We start from the raw sequence: 22,453 nt of genomic DNA, 5'->3' as shown, positions 1-22,453 counted from the left end.
ACAGCAGTAATAGCAAGGGGTCAAAGTCAAAGCTAAAAGGAACTGGCTGACCCTGGATAGTGGCTTTGTTCATTTCATCTTGGAGTGACTTTGATACCTGTGTCAATGACGTGCAGAATGGAAATGCCCCAGAAGGAGCAGGGATTTTATTCACCGAAATATCTTTTTTTTTTTTTCTTTTTCTAAGAGGTAAAGGCTCAGCTGTGTTGCAGTTGCCCAGATCTTGTTGGCCATTTACTGAGGCAGAAGCATACAGTGTAGCTTCTTTTCCACCCTTCCAGATTTTTCTAAGCTCACAGCTGGCGGTTTGTAGCTGTGAGTGGAAGGGAAGTGTTGACATTGGGCACAAGGGATGGAACTTGGATAATGGAGAAGCCTTTTTGCCCTCACGCCCTCCATTCTTTGGAGCCAGAAAGTGTAAAACAGGACACTCTTTACAAAGTTCTCAGAGTGTTTTCTGTACTTTCCTGCATCTCTCTATTTTCTGGAAAGTATATGTGAAAATGCCTTGCCAACGTGTTTATTATATACCCGAATCTCTTAACTTTGATTTCTTAGTAACATATAAGAGTTTGTCTGAAAATAATTTAGTAGGATATGCGGGGTAGGGCAAAACTAAGTTTACAGTTGTTCATATGGAATATAATACACTGAATAATAAATAATAATCTAAGAATGAACTGTATGTTTACAGCTGTGAGTCCATGAAACATAGGAAACAGTAGAGAAGTGGAGAGGTGGGACTGGGAATGAGGAAGAGCAAGTGAGGGTGTGTGATGTTCTGTCCTCTGGAAAATGAATTTGGCTGGTTCTGCAGGGAGTTGCAGGGATAGCGTAGCTCACACCTCAGATTTGCCCTGGTAATGGGGTAAGGGAGTATTTCTACCTCCACCTCCAGCAGCCATTGGTTAGGGGCTCCTCCTGAGCTCTGTGGTAGGTCCTCCTACCTTGGAGGGAGGGAAAGCAGTTGATCCAGGGATGAGAGAGAGGCAGTTATGGGGCTCACTGGGCACATTAGACCTAGAGCTGAAGAGGCAGTTATTAGAACAAAGGTGCCCGATGGAGGTTTGGGGTAGAGGTGAGCCACAGACCCAGAGGCCAGATGGATTCTTTTACATCAATCCTCGCCATTTGAAAGAGACAGAGAGAGATGTCACTCAATTTTACCGACTTCTGTGGAATATACCAATGAAACATCTAGGATTTCCAGTCTGGAAGAAATATGAGGACCTCTCTGCTTTCAGTGTGGGGATGTGGGGGCCCCTCCCACCCTTAGTGACCTCTGCTTCTTCAGATCAGCCCATAGAACCCTGTAATGTGTGACCAGTACCTGACAATGGCCCTGCTCCACTCATCTTGGGTGTCCTGGGACAGATGGCCTTGCCCCTGCCTTGCTTCTCATCCTCTTATCTCCTGGGCTCCTGACTGCCTGAGCTTGTCCGTCGTCTTGACAATGGACTTGGTTTCACCCAGATCAACCTCTAGCATTTTATTTGGGCATGGTATGTACTTTCTTACTAGTTTTTTCCACCTTCTTCTTTTTAGGACATAAATCTGTCTACTCAAACCCTAGCCCGACCTTGGCCTTTTTGGCTGTGGGCGCATGTGGCCTGGCTTCACCTCCCAGGGAAGCTAAGATAACATAATCACCTTGGGTTCAGCTTATTATAAATATATGTGCCTTGCTATTTCATGAGCTCTAAGCATTGAAAAAATCATTATGGGAAAAGCAAATAAAGCATCTCGGTATCTTTTATCATTTCGAAGATCAGTCTGCAGGGGAGTCTATAAAAAATACCAGCAATGCAAACATCTGGGTGAAAGAGCAGCAAATCAGGTTCTAATTCCTTTTCATATGAAAATATTTCTGTTCTCCAAGGCCCTGGCTCCTCAGTCCGCGTCTGATGTAGAGACAGAGGAATGTCTCACTACATTTAGTGATGAGCGTGGGGGATGAACCGTAGGTCTGACACCATCTGCACAGCAGTGTGCATTTCAAGTTTGTTGACAGGACTTCCTGGAGGGGAATTGGAAAAAGATGCTCAATTCCTAATAAAAGAGTATTTCGCATTTTCCTTCCTCTAGGAGAAGAACCATTGGTAACTTTTTCCAATTTTAACACTAAGACTTCAGGTCTGTTTGGGGAAATCCTAACGGGTCTGGAGAGTTGTTTTCCCAGAAACCCCCCGTACAGTGGGGAGGGAGATGTGGTCCAGTCCCGGAAACATTAGCATCGTAGGAAAGGGGGACCCACCTTGACTTACATGTTTACGGTTAGCTTTAGAAAGACTGATCTGGGGATAGAAAGAAGTCTGTCCCATTTGTGTGGACCCAGAGCAGAGGTAGAGCCAGGGAAACAGGAGGACAGAGAAGCTGAACAGCACAGTTAGGAACAAGGAATGTAGAAATGGTGATTAATTCATAATTAGCAGACTGACCTAATCCCCTGTCGCTCATACGTAAGGGGAACCTCAAAGAAGAGTTCTCTCAGAGCCCAAAGCTGGCTCAGGTTATATTTATTATAATAGGACAAAGAGGGGAGGAACAAAAAGGTACCTATGAGTGTATTATGCAATAGCTTTTAATTAAAATGTAGGCATAGCAAATTAAAAAAGTTACATACAGACTTGCAGTTATGGTTCAGAAAGGTACAAAGGAATGTGGCTCTGATCCTAACGTCATGAGAAAGCTGGATTAGTTACCAAACAGTCATTTCAAAAGCCCATCAGAGAGTTGAAGATGCAAAGAAATCAAAATGACCTCCAGTTCAGCAAAGACCAACCCTTCCAGGAGAGGAGAGGCCTCGGCGGGCACGCTAACCCCGCTGGCTTTTCCCAGTTAGCCTGAGACGATGAGAGAGCATTATTTCTTCACTTTGAAGTTTTTATAACAACACAGAGCCCTCATGTACTGATTGAAGAAGTGGACCTGTTTTCATTGTTTAAAATCTGATGTTTTTGACAGGAGAAAGAATCGCTGGTTTATGACTGGTTGAAGATCTTTATAACTGGTCCAAGAATTCAGTCTTGGTGTCACATGTAAAGTCAGTTAGCTGCTGTGTCAAGCTCGTGGCTGTGAGCTTCCTCGTCAGTCCACTAGCACTTAAACGTGGTCACCCCAGGTGACCTTTGGTGCTCACAGGATCCTGAATGCAAGCACGAATGTGGGCTCTAGAATGTGGAGTTGCTGAACTGGGAGTGGTCATCCAGATCACCCAGAATATGCTTAACATAATTTAGGTTTGGCATTGGAATGAACACACACACACACACACACACCCCACACCCCACACCCCACACACACAGCTGTAGGACCCTTGAGATGACATCCACAAACCTTGCGTGGACAAGCCGGAATCCCAAGGGTCACCCCACACAGCTCCTTTTCCTACAGTTCCCATATCCCGCTCATCACTAAGTCCTTTTGATTTTCCTTTCTAAATACGTCTCAAGTCTATTGTTCTCCATACCAGCCCCACCCCCCACCCAGCCACAGCACGTCTTGACTGGACTATCGACAATTGATGGGTCCCTTTCCTTGGCTCGCACTGTCCTGAGCTCCCTTCCGTCACTACACTTGTCGTTAAAGTGATTATGCATTTGTGTGTACGAATATATAATTAATGTCTTCCTCAGTAGCTGCCTCTGACCTGAGGCCGTTGTCTTCTTTGATTCATCATTTGCATCTTCAGTGGCATCACATATTAATAAATGGATGAGAACGCTGCCATTATTCAAAGGAACTGTTAAAAGAAGTGGAGAATGATGTCTCTCCTTGGAGGGGGGGTTCTCAGGACTCTTCTAAGTAGAATCATGTGTATCCTACGATATCCTTTTCCTGACTTAAGTAATATGTTGGAATATGGATTCAATTGGTGGATGCCTTGTAATAGGGAGGAAATATGATCGGATGGGGATAAAAATATTTTAATAGGTTGCAACAAAGCAGTAAATTTAGCAAATGAGTGGAACATGATGTTGGGCGCCCGCACTATTAAAATAATGATTTTTATCATTTTGGGGGAATCAATATGTTTATAGCAAAAACGGAGAAAAGCAAAAAGAGAGAAAGAGCCCAAAATTTTATCAACCACATAAAACCACTTTTAACCATTTTCTAGATGTTGGGAATAGTGTAGGAAATAACTCAGACCTTGTAAGGTTTGATTTCTGGAGAGGATATGGATTGTATGTGATGAAACAGACAAAAATTGACTACTGTGGTAAGTGTTCGAGGACACTCCTCATACCGGAAGTGCCATGAATCATACATGGTGGCCCGCAGTGTGATGCAGGCGAAAAAGGTAATTTACTTAGGAATGCTTTTAGCTGCACTGACCAGCATGTCAACTAATAGTGGCGTCAGCGGGAAGAGTATATCATTATCTTAATAAGTCTGGAGTTTGGCAATTCAGGGTGGAAGGAGCAGCTCAGCCATGCTCTCAAAGACCTAATCTTTTTCCGTCCATCCTGTCTGCCTTACCTGGTTGGTTTGATTCCTCCTGGTTGGAGCTGCAGCTTCAGCCATGACGTCCGTGTTCCTGGCAGGGAGGAAGGGGAAAGCAGCTATCGCGTATCTGTCCCTTCCATCAGGAATGCCAGAGCCTTTCCCGAACTGCTCCCCATCCATCCACATCTCAGTGCTTAGAATTGGACCTGGCAATCACCCATAGGGAGGCTCAGAAGCTGGGGAGTGGGATTGCTATGTGTCCCTTAAAGTAACCATCATCCTGGAGCTGAGCGTGCTGCTCTTCCAAGTTTGAGGCTGTGTTGACAGGAAGGAGGATACTAGGTTGATGACAAATGTCTGCCACACCGGGAATGGTTGGAGCATAGCTGTTGGGGGCAAGGGGAGGTGAGCCAGGTCAGATCATGAGGAGGGACTGGGTTTGAACACTTCATTTAAGGGGGCTCTCACTCTGGTGTGCTTCTGGACCAACAAAGAAGAAGAGTCAAGATCAAGGATCAAGCGAGTGGATGGGGTCCCCCCCCCACCTTCTCCCTTCTCTTCACAGAGATATGGTCCATGTGACCTCATAGAATGAGGTACCTTCTAGGACAGAGGATCCCAGAGCTCTGGGCTCCTTGCTGTTTATATCAGGGGCTGGGAGAAAGGCCATGTCAATGCTTGGTCATCTAACTCCACAAAGCAGTTTTTGCTGCGGTACAGCAGGTGCTTGCTTTGGCAACCCGAATATTAACATTCAATGGCACTAAAGAGATGGGTGGCAATACTCTGAGCATGTGAGGATGATGCACAGATAGGAGGCAGACAAATGAAGAACGTTACTTCTATGAATCTGCCCTAGAAGCCAAGGATGGGGTTTGGGGGAGGGAATTGAACCTAAGACAAGTTTGACACGTAAAGATGCCATCCAAGTGTCCGGTGCACAGAAAAGCCCGAGATTTCAGCTACCGCTGGCTGCCCGGCTCGGATCCCCTCTGTACTCCTGGGACTTCTGTCTTTCAAAATTGACTGTGAATTTAAAAATATTTTTTATCAAGCATTTAACATGCTTTTTAGAGAGGCCTTTCTTTCTTTTTTTATCCACTCAGGGCGCCATGTTGTTAGAAACCTCCGGAAGATGTTTTGACTCAGGGAAAGGACAAATATTCAGATCAGGGAGAAAGCTCTTCAGCGGGGACCCCTGCTCAGCAGGGCCCTGGAGGGAAGCAGGGAAACAGGGAGTGCTGGGCAGATGGCAGAGCTTATATATCGCAGACTCTTGGTCACTTCCCTCCCCCTTCTCCTCTCTCTCCTACAGGGGTTCCCTTCCATTTTTTAAATGCTCCCAATATATTAAAACATAAAAGTCTGAAGCCTCTTATTGTCTGTTATAGAGATTTACATTGAACAAATTAATGCTATAAAGCACAGCAGCCAAGACAATTCTTTCTATTTGGGGCTTAATGGCAGCTCAATTGCAATTCATAGTGCATTAAGGGCGGTGTGTCCTGGAGATTGGATATGACTGTACATCGGGGTGATAAATTTCTTCTTTCAATCATTCAGCGTTTCTTTTTACAACCGATGTACGGCTTCGTCTGGAGGTGACTTCAGGTCTGAGTTGGAATCCCTTCGGCGATATGAGAACTTGTCCAGACCACTCTCCTGGCGCCCTGCCCCTCTGTGGGGGTGAGGATGGTGTGTCAGAGCTCACGCAGGTGCCAGCTCATGTTTACTGACCGAATGAAGACATGATGTGCTGTAGACAGTCAGAACAGACCGCTCAGGGGACCTGGAAGGCAGAAGTGCTCCCGAGTCTGCATTGCCCAGCAGTGTGCATGCACGCACGCAGAGTCTGCTGAGGTGTGGCTACACACACAGCGTGCCCCCTCGGATTAACTGAGTCCCCTCTGGGGCAGGGGTGAGTGCTAACTGCTCACTTGATAGCCCATCACCAGGGGAGGGCACACTTCCAGCTCAGTGGCAGTAGCTGTGAAGGTGGCCGTGTCACCGGAGCAGATGGCCTGGAGTGGACAAAGAGCAGGTGTACAGGGGCTCAGTAGTTCCCGTCCCCCCAGGATGCTGCAGTGAGCCACGGCGTGGATGCTCATGGTCAGGTCACATTTGTATTCTTGTGGATTCACATCCGCCAGGAAGCCTCTCGAGAAAGTGGCAGCTACACTTGAACTATCCCAAGATGCTCTGAACAGTTTTTCAGACTTCGCTGCCATTTTGTGGGGAAGGATTTATTTTGGAGGAACGGGCGGGGTGGGGGTGGGCTGGATTGAGTGGTTCTCTCCACTCTCTTGTTTGTCAGGGGCCGCTGATCTATACACGCAAAACTCAATACGTGCTCCCTCCCTGCGGTGGCTTTCTCATCCAAACACTGGCGCGGGGGAGAGACATCTCCTTTATTCAAAGTGTAATTGACCAGTTTAATATACTAATAAAGTGGGCAGTGTCAACCTGCGTCCCAGGGAAAGACGTATACCAATCTAGATGGTTACTGTTTGCAATAATCCATCAGCTGGTCAGAGTGCTGCTTAAACTCACAGGGTTTGTTACTAGGGAACAGGAGCTGAGGTCTACATTTTTTCTTGAAATGGAAATTGACTAGTAAGAGAGACAAGGTATGGTGAGGCTGACCACAGAAAATAACGCAATATCCTACAATCGTTCTCCCAAGGGGTGGAGAACGTGCCGTGATTCTTCTCTGCTTGGAGATAAATTGAAGGAAAAAAAAACACAAGTTTAACCTCTCTTGAACTCAGCCAACAGCCCCTGGCAGCATCACAGCTGTGTGAAAGGGGACATCTTACGTGGGGCTCTCTGCACAGAAATCATACATGTTTCCCTGTTTTTCCTCATCCTGACATGCCCTGTCCCAGGGAATTTGTGAAGCACATAAGGGGTCCTAGGACAGCATTAGCTCAGGGCCCGATAAAGAGGTTTCTTTTGCAGATGTCAGTAATTAGGAGTGACTCGCTCACTGCGGAGTGTAGGGGTGAAAGTGTTATTATTGTCTCATTAGACGTGATGAGGCATGGGCGAGAGTATTTGCCTGGGAATGGGCCTACGGACAGCGTCTGGTACCTCTCATCTCTGATTCAAATTCTTAATTGATTCTAGAGCTCGGGTGCTAAAATCCCTGACTCAGACTAGGGCAAGAAAACAGTGCTATTTTGCTACATTGATTTGAGAAGGGCTTGGGAAAAGTGCTGGGAGTGACGGATATGTTTCTTATGTCAAAGGGGTGGTTATATGGGCGTTTACATTTGTTAAAACTGATGACATTGTACGCATTCAATATTTGCACTTTATCGTCTATGAATTATGTCTCAATAAGACTGCTTAAAAATATTTAAGACAAAAATTTAAAAAATCATTTAAGAATAAGATAGCAGCAGTGTAAGCTTGTCTGAACTCCAGAACAAAAGTGGACACTTTGTTAGACATATAAGTTGCCGCTGGTTTACAAAGTGCTTCTGCTAATGTTCCCTCAGAAGAGTCTCCAAGGTGGAAATTCAATGTAAGGGAATGTCAAGGAGGTGCTAACCCACCCAGTCACCTGCTAAAGCAGACAGTGTGGGGATTCTGGAATCTTGAAGGTAGAAGAACCCCAAGAGGCCACACAATTCCTGGAGGAAATTCTTCTTAAAATGAACCTCGCTTCTGAGGGGGAAAATGGGAACGATGAGAGCATAAATCTTTACTTGACTTTTTTTAAAAAATGAGAACAGTGGTTCTGCTGTTTTCTTCCCCAGGAACAGAGCCGCCCCCAGTCTGCAGGTTTCTGTGTTGAAGAGAGGAACAGGGAACTTTCCAGGCCCAGGCTGTTCCTGGGTGGGGACTTGTGTGCCCCTTGCTTCCTGGGAAGGACTTGGCGCAGAGGAAGGAGGCAGGAGGCCTTTTCTGATCCCTGGCAGGTAGCTGGACTTCAGAATCGTTTGATCTATTATCTTCCTTCTGGGAATACATGACTAAAATGAGTCAGCAGGGAGGCGCATTAGAGAAGTTTCCAAAAAAACAATTGAAGCTGTGAAGATAAAAAATAAAAAGCATTGATTTTCAGATTTAGGATGAAGGAGATGAGGGGCTTTTCGTGGATCCTCATGGACTGTGGACCCCAGGAAGCGCTCAGGAGGTCCCTTGGCTCCATGTCACTTGGCAGAAGGTCTGGCGCTCCTGTTCCCTCTCTGTGGCCAGCAGGACCTCTTCTCTTTGGGTTCCTCTCATCACACCAGGAGTGTTTCAGTTGCTAGAAAGAGGATAAGGATGGGCAGCTCCCCAGGAGGTAAACACTTTAGAGCAGGGAAGGTACTCCCCGTTCTTTAGAGAGCACTTCACATTGGAGCCAAGGACAGCAGGCTGGTGTTCTTTGAGTGCTGTGTTTCCATTTAAAGGAAGATGGGAGCTCTCTCTATTTGTGACTTCCCCCCACCCCAAGTTGCCTGGAAAGTGGGTTGACCTTTAGTGTCATCGTTTTTGTCTCATTGTGGGAGTTGCCCTTAGAGAGCCTGATTCTGAGCCCTGGGATCTCCTTCGGAGGACCTCAGTCATAATGTTGCCCATTACCACTGACTTATCAGGAAAGAACAGGGCTATCTGGTCAACCCCTGGCAACTCACCCCATGCTCTTGTTGGGAGGGGTGGAGTGGAGTGGGCAGAAGCCAACCCTGAGAAGGACAAGGCATCATGCGTGGAGAAGAGTGAGTGTTGTCATTGCCACTTAGTGTCAGGGCACCTTCTGAGGATCCCGGAAGACACATGGAAGAGGCAGGTTCCTGTGGTGAGGTCAGCGCCGGCACATCTTGGAATTTCACTTTTCCTTAAGAATGCTGTGTGCACAAAAGAGATGGTAACATCCACAAAAGAAACTTTGGCCGCAGATGGAAAGGGTCTCCCTTCGTTTTTAGTGCTGATTTTATTTTCATGCTTAATTATTTATTCGTAAATCTTGCCTCAGAGATTTTATTTTGGTGCCCAAAGTGATAAAAGCGCAAGGTCACAAGGGAAAGTGTTTTCAAATGCTAAGTGATCCTCCTCCAGCCTAATGTAGAATTTTAATTTATGGAGTAGTGTTGCTCACAGGAAGGATGACGGCTTAATTTTCACTCCCAAATGAAATATTGACTTCGGTGCTAATGAAGGATGGCGGGCAGCTCTGATAAGGGTAACGAGGGTCAGGGCTGAGCTGTCTGCACCTTGACTTGGCAAGCCCTTCATTGTGGGATGATCTTTGCAAGATGATGATGATGATGATGATACGTGTAGGGGAGAGGCCAGGAGTTTCAAGGATGCTAGGCTACTGCCGATAAATTCTTGCTTTCTCTAGACACAAACAAAACATCTATTGGAGAAAACTCTGATTTTCCTTGCACCTTCTTTGAAAATTATGGATATGTATTCCAAAAATAGCTTTGCTTTCCATCCATTGATAACAATGGCTTAAAAAATGCAATTTTTTTTTCTCATGGCACCATTTGGGTTATGGTCACCCAAATAGGGTGAAGTTAATTCATATGTGGTGAAGGGTTAATATCTAAAATTCTAGCCACCTCTAGCAGTTTAGTTTAGATTGACTTATTTTTTTCTAAGTTTAAATATGATTCTTTTTGAATAGTTGCAAATAGTAACATGCAAAAGGCATCAGATATAAGTTTTCTAGTTTCCATCTCCAAAGGCAACCACTCTTAACAGTATTCTTGGTACTCTTCCAGAAATATCCTATGCTTATAAGCTTTGCGTGTGTAAAATATTTTAGAAGTTAACTAATGATAGCATATTAGCCATTTGTATAGCAATTACTTTATATCAATACAAATAGCAGCTCTAACATTTTATGATATTGGAAGTCCCAGCATTCTGTGGCATAACTGGATCTGGAACTGAGAGTTCTTTTTTCTTTTTTTTTTTAATTTTTAAATTTTTATTGAATATTTTAAATTTTAATTTAATTTTTGGGGGAATCTCACTCTGTGACAATTACCCCCTCTCAGACTTAAGACCCTTTATAATCTATGAAGGACAATGGGCAAAGGTCTTGTGCTCCTCTAGCTGCTTCAAGCTGGACATGATTATCATCCTACCTACCCTTGGGTCCAGAAATCCTTAATAAGAGTCGGGGTGTGGTGGGAGGGTGGTCTTCCCACATGGGGAAGGATCGTGCAGACTCCAGGTCATTTGACTGTCTCCAGGCAATGGCATGCTCGATTTAACAGGCTGGCATCCTTGTTGTATTCTTGGGGCAACAGATTGGGCAACAGGGTTAAAAGGCATCATTCAAACCATAACCACTAGATGACAAAAGGCAGGGATTAATTTTTCAATGTCCCACATTAGGGAAAAAAAAAAGACCTCTTTGGAGGCAGGTGTTCAGAGCATGTCACACCTGTCCAAAGCCCTTTTGCCCACTATACTTAGTTTGGGCTTAGGGGAATATTTTAGGTTTCCTCCCTCTCAGGCCTCTGGGCCCCTTCTGTCCATGCCATTAGGACAGAAAAGAGAAACCAGTTTTAAAGTGAAGCCCACAGACCACCCCATACTTCACCAACCCAACCACAGTTCAGCCAAACCACTGTGGAACTCAGAGTTCTTAATTCCTTCCCTACTCCCTTTCCCATAACTCTCAGTTATTTTCCTTTGATCCTGAAATTCTTTCTGGCAAGAAAGACATTCCAAGTGCACTGGTATCAGTATATTGGCCTAACTGCTGTAACAAAGAAACCCCAAGGCATGATGACTCAAATAACTAGAGATTTCTCTATTGCTCCTATGATAGCTCAGTGGGGAGTGGGTCAGGGCTTGTACAGTAGCAAAGGTGACCTCCATTTAGAACTTCCTCCTCTGAGTCCAGAGCAGATGATTAATTCTTGTCATTTCCCTAACAGGGGCTGGGAGCAGTTGGGGAGGCACATGCCCATTTTCTTTAAGGGGCACTACCTGTGGGTGCCACACATCACTTCTGCTCATGTGCTGTTGGCCAGAGTTTATCCACCTGGACTTCCCAGCTAAAACTCAGGAGTTCTTTTATTAAAGAAAGCACAATGGGCATTGTTGGCAAACCTGTAGTCTTTCTCACAGTTGGATGGTCCCAGCCCCAGCTGAGCTCCTAACACCGGGCCATGAGGCTGACATTTCCTTCTGCCCCTTCATCCTCATCTTGGCCCGTGATAACACATGTGTACATCTTGGGTCTGTTTGGCTGAGAAAAGAGGTCTGAGAATTTCTGTGTTTCTTTTTCCCTCCCACTGTGCGTGGTGAGGGAGAGTATGTTTTGAGGCAATCATTAATACATTATTTTTGAGGCTAATTCAATTTAAAAGACATCTATTGACTGGGGAATAAGACAGAGGAGACAGATACATGAGCAAATAGCTATAATGCAATGTGACAGGAGCCCTAATAGGAGCATGGGAGGGTAGACCGGGGAAAATTCATCTCGGGCAGGGAACTCCTAGCCTCTTTCTTTTCTCACTAGAAGAGGCTTGGAGAAAGCATTGGATCTGGAGTTTGGAGACCATTACTCAGGTCCTGGTCAACAGCTGGCTGTCTTTGTGGGAAGCCTCCCTGCCCCTCCTCACCTGGCCAACTCCTGCTCACATGTGAACGCTCAGGTCAGGTGTCCTTTCTCCATGAAGCACTCCTCCTGTTCTGTCTCCATAATTAAAACCAAATGCATCATGTTATACTTACCTGCTTATGTGTGTTTCTGCCACTAGACTGTGAGTTCCTTGTGTTTGGGGTTTTGCTTCATTCATGACATATGCACCTAGCCCCAGTCTGAGCACTTGGCATGCAGTCAATAATTTGACCATCACTGAATGATATATGAATGAAGGAAATAGTGAACGTATAAATATATTTGTTAATGTTTCTGTCACATCTATGTTTGTATTCCTGCATTCATTCTAGCCAAGTAAAATTTCCTTCTAAATCACCAGACATGGAAAGTACCAGGTGATATTAATTCTGTTCTCTTGACTTCTGCTGGTTCTCAGATGCAAAATAAATTCTTCCTGCACTATCATTTCACCATTGTGTGTTTTAAGGCTCCTACACTTGGTCCCAAGGGCTGGTCTTTCCTCCCTGTGATTCCACAGTGCTATCATATTGTGAATTTGGCAGCAGCGGAGACTTCTGGTTGATTTCTGTCACTTCACCACTGAGTCCTTCCTCTGAGCTTGCTGGGGTTCTGTCCTGAAGCCAGGATCGGCTGAACCAGTGGAAGCGCTTTTTAGAAACTCTGCTCACTCCCTCCTTAGGGCTTCTGCATGCTGCTGAGTAGACGCATATATTTCAAAGTGGAAAGAAGTACACCTCAATACTGTTTGACTGTATTCTGATTTCCTCCTCTATTTGGAAGCCCATGTCTTGTCTGCATCCAAGGAAGACAGTATATGCAGAGAAGTTTGGAAACGTGATATTGAGTCATCCCATGTAAAATAACACAAACAGAAAGCAAGACTGGGTCCCAAAGTAATTTCTTGCTTTCTTCTGCATGCGTGCAGCACCTGAGTGATTCAAATCTGCACACCTGCCGTCATGTCTGCTACAGGTTGTGTACTCACAGGTGCTCAACCAGAGGACACTGTCAGGCCATGCTGGTCTGGCCACATGCTTCTGCCCACTTCCCTCTTGTCATCCCAGATTGCGGTTAGAAATGTACCATCTGGTGATGGGCTTAGGTAGAACAATAATAAAATTAGCAAATAAAATGGTAATAATTAATTTCATGTTTTAGGTGTTTTGTATTTTTCAATAGGCTTTCTCTGTAATTTCATATTTTTTTATTCCGATAAGCCTGGAAGGAAGGTGGTGAGGCACATTGTGGAAGTGACTTTATTTCGGACTTATCCACAAGGGCGCGGTGGCAGCAAGTACTGTTTCCCAAGGTGACATAGCAAGTCACCCGAGGACCTGGAATAGAACGTCTTCCAATTCTCATTCAGTTACTGGTTAAGAAGGAGCCAGGGTAGAAGTTTCCAGATGGCAGATTGTTCAGTGGAGTGTGCAGTGGTTTGTGCGGTGACGTTGGCTGGTGCCCTCGCATGGATGCGGAGGGGGGTCAGGTTCAAAGCTGAGATTCTGAGTCAGGCCCAGGTACGAATTTCAGCTCCTCCTCCTGCGTAACTGTGTGCACCGAGCTGCGTAGTGGTGTGACTTAAACTCCCTGAACCTCAGTTTCTGCCTCTGTAAATGGGAAAAACCGTAATAACTATCCCATGTGGTCGTTATGGGTCTTAGATACGCTCGCATGTAAAGAGAGCTTAAAATTATGCCTGGTGCATAGAAGTACTCAATAAATGTTAACTCCTATTATAATTGCATTCAAAATTCCTCTAGGAAGACTTCTCTGATTATATCAATGAATCAACATTTAATCTTTTTCTTCTCTGAATCATAGCCATTAAGGACTTACTATTTTCTAATGATATAATTTAGCATTTCAAAATATTTTTGCCAATACTCTTTAATAATTATTAAAGGTGTATTCATCTTGTCTCCCTAATTATGTTGCTAACTCTAGAGGCAGACTCTATGCTATATACACCTCTGACTCACTGCCAAGCCCTTAATTAATATTTTGATGAATGATCTTTAGATAAAAATGCTTATATTCCCCTTTTCTCCAAAGATAATTTTAAGGACATACAGTTGCCTGGCATATTAGATTTTTATATGATGATTGTGTATAAATTACCTGACTTATGTTTCACGACACTGTGCATATGAGAATGTTTTATTATATTCTCTTTACAGATGACTAATGTGACCATGTGAGAATCTCAATGATGTGGTTATTAAGTACATGGGTCATAATTTGAACCCAGGTCTTCTTACTCCAAAACTGAGCATTCTTTCCACTTCATTTGAATTCTTTGGCCGATTTAGACTGGTCTGGACAGCTGGCAGTCTTTTGCATCACACATTTCTCCTCTGGTTTCCTATTTCGAGATGTCTGTTTAGAGAGTTAAAGCAGACACATTCAGAAGGAATGGACGTAAGGATTTCGATTAGAAAGCAATACAAACAGAGTTGGACCATGTCATCCAAGCCCTGTCAGACCTGTGGGTCAAGGCCAAACTGACCAGCAGGATGGGTGGCAAGCATTTTCTTTCTTCTTAGACACTCCTAAGAAGAGCTGAGATCTTAGTAGCATAGCCAAACAGGCGTAATTTGTTCTCAATGACTTAAAAAAATAAAAACAAAGGAAAAAACCTGAGAAAAACACAATTTCGTAACATTTTCAAATGCTGGGTAGGGAGGAAGGTCTCAAATATTTCAGAAAAATGCTTCTGAAATGCAAACATTTGTTTTGCAGATTCTGCATTGAAATCAAATAGACAGTCCATCTCAGCATTTTATGTCCAGCAAAGATGGGGACCAGTGCTTTCTCCTATTTTGCAATTCAGAATATCCTGGAGTGACCATTAGGGACATTTCCTCCTTGTCCCGACCTCACTCTTCCATGCGCAGCCCAGCCCTGGCGTCCGGGCTACTGCTCTCCTCTTTTTCTGAGAGATTATTCTCGTCACTGCTAGGGTCCGAAACTCAACAGCAAAGTGTGAGGGGATGGACAGTGGGTATTGGAAGGGTGTTTAATAAATGCGCTATTTTCAGAGGAGAAGGCAGGATGTGAAAAGCCACAGGGGACAGCGTGGACCTCCAGAGGCAATAATGGAGGATGAAGGGTGCAGGGAGAAGCCGGTGGAGGCGAAGAAAGACGTGGTTACTGGAACCCACAGAGAACGGTGTGGCTTCCGTCTCAAGATCAGCCAGGACCCTGCAGACAGGGCGCACTGAGCAGTCGCCCCCCCTCCCCTCCCTTCCTGCCAGGGTGCCCACTGACTGGACCCATCCAGGGGCCGGAAACCCTACTGATGCCAGCATACTAGTCAGCCTCCCTGGACACAAGGAGGGCGGAGGAGGTGCCCAGGTGATAAGGGCAAAGGGAAGACGGCAAGCAGAGCGTTAGTGAGTCTTCACCAGGGGGGAGCATGCATTTTCCTGGTTTATGCAGCACAAGACTCTGAGGGCCCAGCAGCCCCCTGTTTTATCTGGGTGTGTCTCCCGTATGCAGCGGGTCCCCTACTTGCAATCGTCCTGGGAGAACGGCTCTGCCTTGGCGTTGGGGAGGAAAAGAGTGTGTTGAATACTAAAATCTATTTCCCTAAAGTCTCTGTAGTCTCTAAGACGTCCTTCCAGGTCATGAGCCTAGATGAATAAGGAGTGAAAACGTTGTTTCTCCTGCCATCCGATAAAGTGCTTGGGGGCTTCCTACCCTGTTTTGTCTAAAGAACCCCTCGTGCCTGGGCTCTGTCTTCTCTGGATGCCCCTTCCTCGTCTCGGTGCTTCTGTCTTTCCCTTTCTCCTCCCCTGTACTTCCCGCCATGCCAGCTCCTGGACGAGAGCCTCAGCCAGCTGACCCTGCTGTGCATTCAGCTGCACCTGAACTTCCACGGTGGGCTAGTTTGGCCGTGTGTGGAAGGCACACACCCTCCATTGGAGAAGTGGGGGTGGGGTTGCTGCGAGTTCTGGGGTTCTCACCATGACTCGTTCTTTCTGGTTAGCCGCCCCACTCAGGGGTCGCTTCATTGGAACCGAGGGATGCTCCTAGGTAGGGTCCTTAGCTAGCACTTAGGGGTTTACAAGGTGTTCGGGGCCCTGTGTCAGGGACAAGGTCCGAGACCAAATATTGGAGGCAGAGATGCCCCTGGTGTATCTTATCATTTAGGAAACTACAAGGGCTTCAGGGCCTCATGCCAGGAACCAAGGGAGAAACCCATATATTTATGTTTTCTCTTATTTCACAGTGTGTGACTGTGTTCCAATAAAACTTTATTGGCAGAAACAGGCAGCAGCCTCAATTTGGCCTGTAAGCCAGAGTTTGCCGGCCTCTGGCTTAAACAAATACCTGACACATAGTAAGTAATATATAAGTATTGACAAATAAAAGGAACTACATGAATAAAGTTTAGGTAGAAGGGTTTTTGAAAAGATGATGATCAAACACACTGCGTGACACTCAGGAACATAATGCCTCCCCCCCCACACACACCCTCACGCACACACACACACACACACACACAGTTTATCACACATCATGTTACGGCCCATCAGTCCTGTTGAATACATTTCTCAGGGACTCTCTCTTGCCACCGACACATGCTGCATCGCACCCCTCCATGACCGGGCTCAGGGTACTGGGTGAACGTAAGCTCAATTTAGGGGGGCCTGAGCGCCCATCAAATCACTGCATAAAAAGCACATCACAGTCCTGAGGCAAATATCCACGGTGTCTTAATTAGGTTCTGCTTTGAATTAACTACTTTCTTCCTTTCTTTTTTTTAATTAACAAAGATAACAGAGACTTGCTTATATCTTTTTAATGTGTAATTCTCACAACTGTGTTGTTATTACCGTGTCCCAAGGTGTCTTCCCATCAATGGCCGTTTGGCAGCAGTATGTTGGGGAATGACTTCGGGTTGGGTTTCACTTGACTTTTGATTAGAATTCGCCTCTGGATTGTGCATGGCTGTGCAGGGCAGTGTGATGAGCAAAAAGGAATAAGTCGCCGTGTGTCCAGGGCAGAGGCTCACGGACTGCAGAAGTGCATGCTTGACACACCTGCGCCATTAATTCCAGTTCCGTGTGGCAAAGGAGACTCAAAAAAAGGTGCAGCAGGTGACCTGGGGAGGAGAGACTGCCTCCTCGTATTGGCACAACCCCAGAGAACATTTCACAGGCACAAGGGCGTTTGATTAATTCCTTTGGGTGATAACTATGACAAGGATGATGAAGATGCATATGGAGAGGAAGAATAATGAGGTTTTTCTGTGGCTGAATCTCAAACAGGGAGAAGAGGCTAAGCTGGGCCACATGATGAGTTTTGAACTTGAACTTCTGGGTTTCCCAAGCTGCCAGCTGATTTTAGAAGTCCTACCTGCCTCACGAGTGTCTTTGCTTCCCTGGGTGCAATGCCAGGCTTGCTCTGACACAGCTAGAAAATTCGCTGACTGTAATCAGGGAGTCGACCAGCTGTCCCTAAAGCAGGCAGACTGTTTGTGTGCCCTCCTGGTTCAGGCAGACTCAGTGTGGAAGAATAAGGAGTCTGTTCTGTAATAGCTGAGCTGGGTTGTTTTTTTTTTTTTTTCCTTCTCAAATTTAAAGGCGGAATTAAAGCCATTCAACATTTTTGCCAGAACCATTCTGTTCTGAAAGGATGAATCATTCTTATGTTTGTACTCAAAGGCATCTAGTTAGGTGCAGGATGATTTGCAGACTAATTCTGTGCAGGAATCACCTTTTGACAGCAGATCAATACTAGTGTGAGTGTTTGTTCTGGGGAAGAATAAAAAAGCACCCATCTTGCTGGTCAGGAGAAAAACTCCATTTGCTTCTTCTCAAATATGTTACAATTTTTTCCCTAAGTTAAAAGGTCATTTACAATGACAGTTCAAAAGCTAGAAAGCAATAAAAACAACAACAACAAAAAGGAACAAACAAAACCTTTATTTATGTTTTGAGTAAGATCTAAAAAATAGCTTTTGGCTTTGGCCTTGGCTCTTGTCCCATGAGCTTCAGGTTCAAGTCAGCGCTTTATTTGGTGCACAAGGCACAGCCCTGCGTTAGGATCAGTGGGAGCGGCTGCGGAAGCTGTAGGGCAGGTGTCGTAGCCGTAGCCCTTGTACCAGCTCTTCCCTTTTGAATGCAGCTCTCTTCCCACGCCAGCCCCAGCGGAGACATCCTGTGAGTGGGAGGGGCTGATGTCATACGACCCTCTTGACCCGGAGAATGGCCCTACCTCACAGTGCACGCCCCCATCAGCCTGCAAAAGCATGGTGTATACTTGCATAATAAACACCTTTTATTTCGTATCCTCTACACACTGCACAGGTTTATTTTTTTTAATTATATTTTATTGGTTATATTGTTACAATAATTCCAATTTTTTTCCCCTTTGCTCCCCTCCCCCAGCAATCCCCCACCAAATCCATGCCCATGGTTCGTACATATAAGCTCTTCCGCTTCACCCTTTCATATATTCTTCTTCTTTTTTTTTAAATAAATAAGTGATTAATTACTTACTTTAACAATGAAAAAGAACAATCCCTTCCTCTCAGATATTAAGACCCTTTATAATCTTATAAAGGACAATGGGCGAAGGTCTCAAGCTCCTTTAACTGCTTCAAGCTGGACAACTGCACAGGTTTATTATTAAGTGCTCCGAAGCTCTGAATAGGAGCTAGAGGTGCCAAAATAAATATGATAGATTTCCTGCTCTTAACTGGCTTGTCTGGGTGTGGAGACAGGCAAGGAAATAGATGTTCAACATACAGTGTCAGAGGGGCAAGAATAAAAGTACAAAGGGAGGCCAGTTCAGCGCTAGGTATGTTTCTTCAATGGCATGCTTTTCCTGTTTTTCTTCAATATTGGAAAATTCTCAGCTATTATTTTTCTTTTTCTTTGAGGAATTTCTCTTCTTTGTAGTTGACTTTTGCTTCAGGAGAGTGTAGGGAGTCTTTGTATTCTTTCTTCTATGCTCATAAACACCTCACTTTTCATTGATACCTCCATGCGTCTTTTCAATGCATCAACTGCCTCGTCAGGCATTTCTAGGCTGTGGCTATCAATTGATTGTGTGAGAGCAATGGCTTGAAACTGGACCACAGAAGCTCTGTTTTCAAATACGAAGCCACTTGGACAACCAAAAAGCTTGTAAAAATAAACTCTTACCTCAGACGCAAACCCCAAACCAGAATTTGACGTGCAAGTGATTAGATTCTCCAAGGGAAGAGATCTTACCTGGGGGGTGATGGAACAGACAGGAGGAACTAGGGGTCACGCTGCTGGATCTCACGGTGCCCCGTAGCAAAGGCCTACCTAGCTGAGACATTCTGCAGGAAAAGACTTCTTAAGACTTTGCTTTAAAGGGAAATAGACATGGAGAGGCCAAGGGCCAGTCCCGGCTTCAGTGAGCACACAGCAAACAAAGCCCTGGGTTGGTGCAGACAATAGGAAAACGCCGTAAGCCAGGTGAGGACATAAGTCAGATGAGTTACTCTATTAGGAAATTAGCAAGAAGTCCCAGCAGGAACAGCCTGGTGTCACTTAATAAGAGCTTATCTCCAAATGGCCTGATCGACCAACTTTTTAGCAGCAGATAAACACACCAACCTGCTTTGCCGTTGTGACGCCAGCGCTGAGCTGTTAACTGCCGGGCACTCACCAGTGGGCAGGGATCAAAGCCCGCTTCATTCCCGGATGTTAAATGGGGATCACGGGCTTGGAAGAGAAATGTGATGACCTCACAGCTGGGGAGACTTCAGAACCTCACTTTCAGTTCTTTTTGGGTCTCTTTTTCTGTTTTTAAATTGAGGTAATTGGTGTGACACTGATCCAGATTTCAGGTGTACAACTCAACCCAATACCCTTGGCACACTGCATTGTGCGCCCATAACCCCAAGCAAAGTCTCTTTCCAGCTTCATACCCCCACTTTGCCCACCTCCACCTACCCTCCACCTCCCTTTCCCGCTGGCTATCACCACTCTGTTGTCTGTCTGTCTGTCTCTCTATACATCCATTTGAATTATTTCATCCAGCCACCCCCCTAATCCCCTTCCTTTCTGGCAGCTGTAAGTCTGTTCCATGTGTTGGATCCCTTTTTGTTATATTGACTGTTCTTCTGGAATCCTTGGGAATCTCCTGACCTTGGTGTAGGCTCCAGCTTCTCCTCATCTCTAAAGTACTACTGACCAGGCTGGGTAGGTGTGAGGTCCCAGGAGGTGATTCACGTGAAATCATAGTTAATGCACTGCATAGTGGGTCAGTAAATGCTACTTCTTTCCTCTTGGATCTATGCTTGCTTTTATAGATGGATATGAACTATCTATTTTAAAGCTCCACCAATCCAGTTCACATTCTTCAGGTCTAATATTGGATATTTTCCAATATGTTTGTGTACACGCACACGTGCTATCTGCTCTATTTCTTACTGGACTATAAATGCCTTACAGGCAAAGGTATTCTTATTCCTTAATGGTGACTATTTTAGCTTCAAATTTGTTTCCTGACATATGCAAAAAAAAAAAAAAGAAAAAAAAAAAAAGAAAAAAATCTACATCTTTGTGTGTCAAAACCTCCAACATAAAAATACCCAGCAAGACAGCAATGCATCTGACTATTAGATCTCTGGACTCATGAATTCTTTTCTTGGTTAAATGCTAGGGAATACGACATTTCTGGCAACATTAATGGGAATGAAGAGATAACAAAATGCATGTTAGAGATGCTCCTCCCTCCTCATATGTCTACTCAAAAATTATGGATCACTGGAATGCTATAATCCTTAGTGTTGTGATTCTCATCTGCAAATTACTTTTGGAAATTCCAATCCAAGTAGTGAGATCGGAACTAATGTTAACACTATGTCAACAAGTTAGAAACATCTCAAGTGAAGCCAAGCAGAGGCTTTCTTTAAGAAACAAACAAACAAAAAAATCGTGAAGGGTGGGCCTTTCTTCAATCTAAAAAAGAAAGTTCATATTTTCTGCTATGTTCAATGTCAGAGATTTATGTTCTAAGGCCATGGTAATTCTAGCTAAAATAGTAGACTGCTCCCAAATATGTTTAAATAAACCCTATGACTAAGCCAATGACGATCAAAACATTTTGCCCATCATATGAAAGAAATTCTCTCAAAACCTCGGGAAAGCATTCACCATTTTTCATGGCCTTTTGGGAACGTGAGCTCCATTTGGCGTATGCTCAGAGGCAGCCTTGTTTGGGTTCCCAGAACACCTCGTATCTAAATGTTACCACATACCCAGGTGTTGGGACTCAAGAAAACAGCTGCAGAGCTTGATGGGTTCTTAATCAGCCGCTTGGATAAGTGAGTGTGTTGCAGTGAGGTGACCATAGTGTCTGGAAGTTGACTTATTCCCAGGCATTGGATGGGGTGGGGTGGGGTGGGGGGACAGAAGAAATCTGAGAAGAGACTTCCAGGAAATTTCATGCTTGGCTCGTCCTGGGCTGAGTTTCTGTTTTTGTTTTTTTTGAATCACAGAACATTTTGGACTTTCAAGAGTTATGTAAAATCTTTTAAAATGCTGCTGTTTGTAACTCTCAATCAAGATCCTTAGTGTGAACCAGCTGTAACCCTTGCCCTCTCACCCTAACTTGTTTTTCATTTTTTGAAGGTTCAATGTCAAATATTTTCTCTTCTAATGACTCAACTATAATAGAGTGCGATTGGGTCATCTAGCTCCTTGCCAACTTTGGAAACAAGGATTTCTTTTCTTTCTTTCTTTTTTTAAAGAAAGCTGTAACCTCAAGTGACTACAATAATATTACTGATACTGAATAATTAGAGTACTGCGCTTATAAGATGCTAGACATTGATTTAGGCATTAAATATATATGAAGTCATTTAGTTCTAGCAACAATGTGATGAGGTAGGTGTTATTATCTTGAGCGTTTACCACATGGGGAAACTGAGGCTCAACATATGTAATTGACATGGTCAATGTCACATAGCGGATAAGTGGCTGAGTTGGAGATTGAACCCATTGACCAGATGATGGATAACAGTCATTCATGGAGTGTCAGAGCTGGGCGTACCTATCAGTGGATGTGGGGGGATATCAGAAGGCTAAGCTCATTCTGCCAATTTGGAGGTGACATAAGTCTTCAGGGATTTAGGGAGAAGTATTAGAATTTCCTGAGCTGGACTCCTGTTCGCTCTGAGATTTGCTCTCTTTCCTATTCAGGCTGCCGTTTCTAAGCTTGACTGGCAGGACTTAAGGAAAGGAATTGATTTCTTATGTCAGTCTAACAGGTTCTTGGCTCTTAGGTTTCTCCTTTGGACCAATGATTCCTGGAAACCTTCTTGGGGTGACTTCATAGGCTTCAGAGAGAGCCAGCCCTTGTTTGCAAGACATCTTGCCTTACAGTAATGACACGCGCTGAGTCCAGCTCTGTGGAGTACATCCAAGCTCCTCCAAT

This window comes from Furipterus horrens, unplaced genomic scaffold (genome assembly GCF_987537825.1).
Source record: "Furipterus horrens unplaced genomic scaffold, mFurHor1.1.pri manual_scaffold_15, whole genome shotgun sequence".
In the NCBI taxonomy this organism is placed as follows: Eukaryota; Metazoa; Chordata; class Mammalia; order Chiroptera; family Furipteridae; genus Furipterus; species Furipterus horrens.
This window is presented reverse-complemented; position numbering follows the sequence as displayed.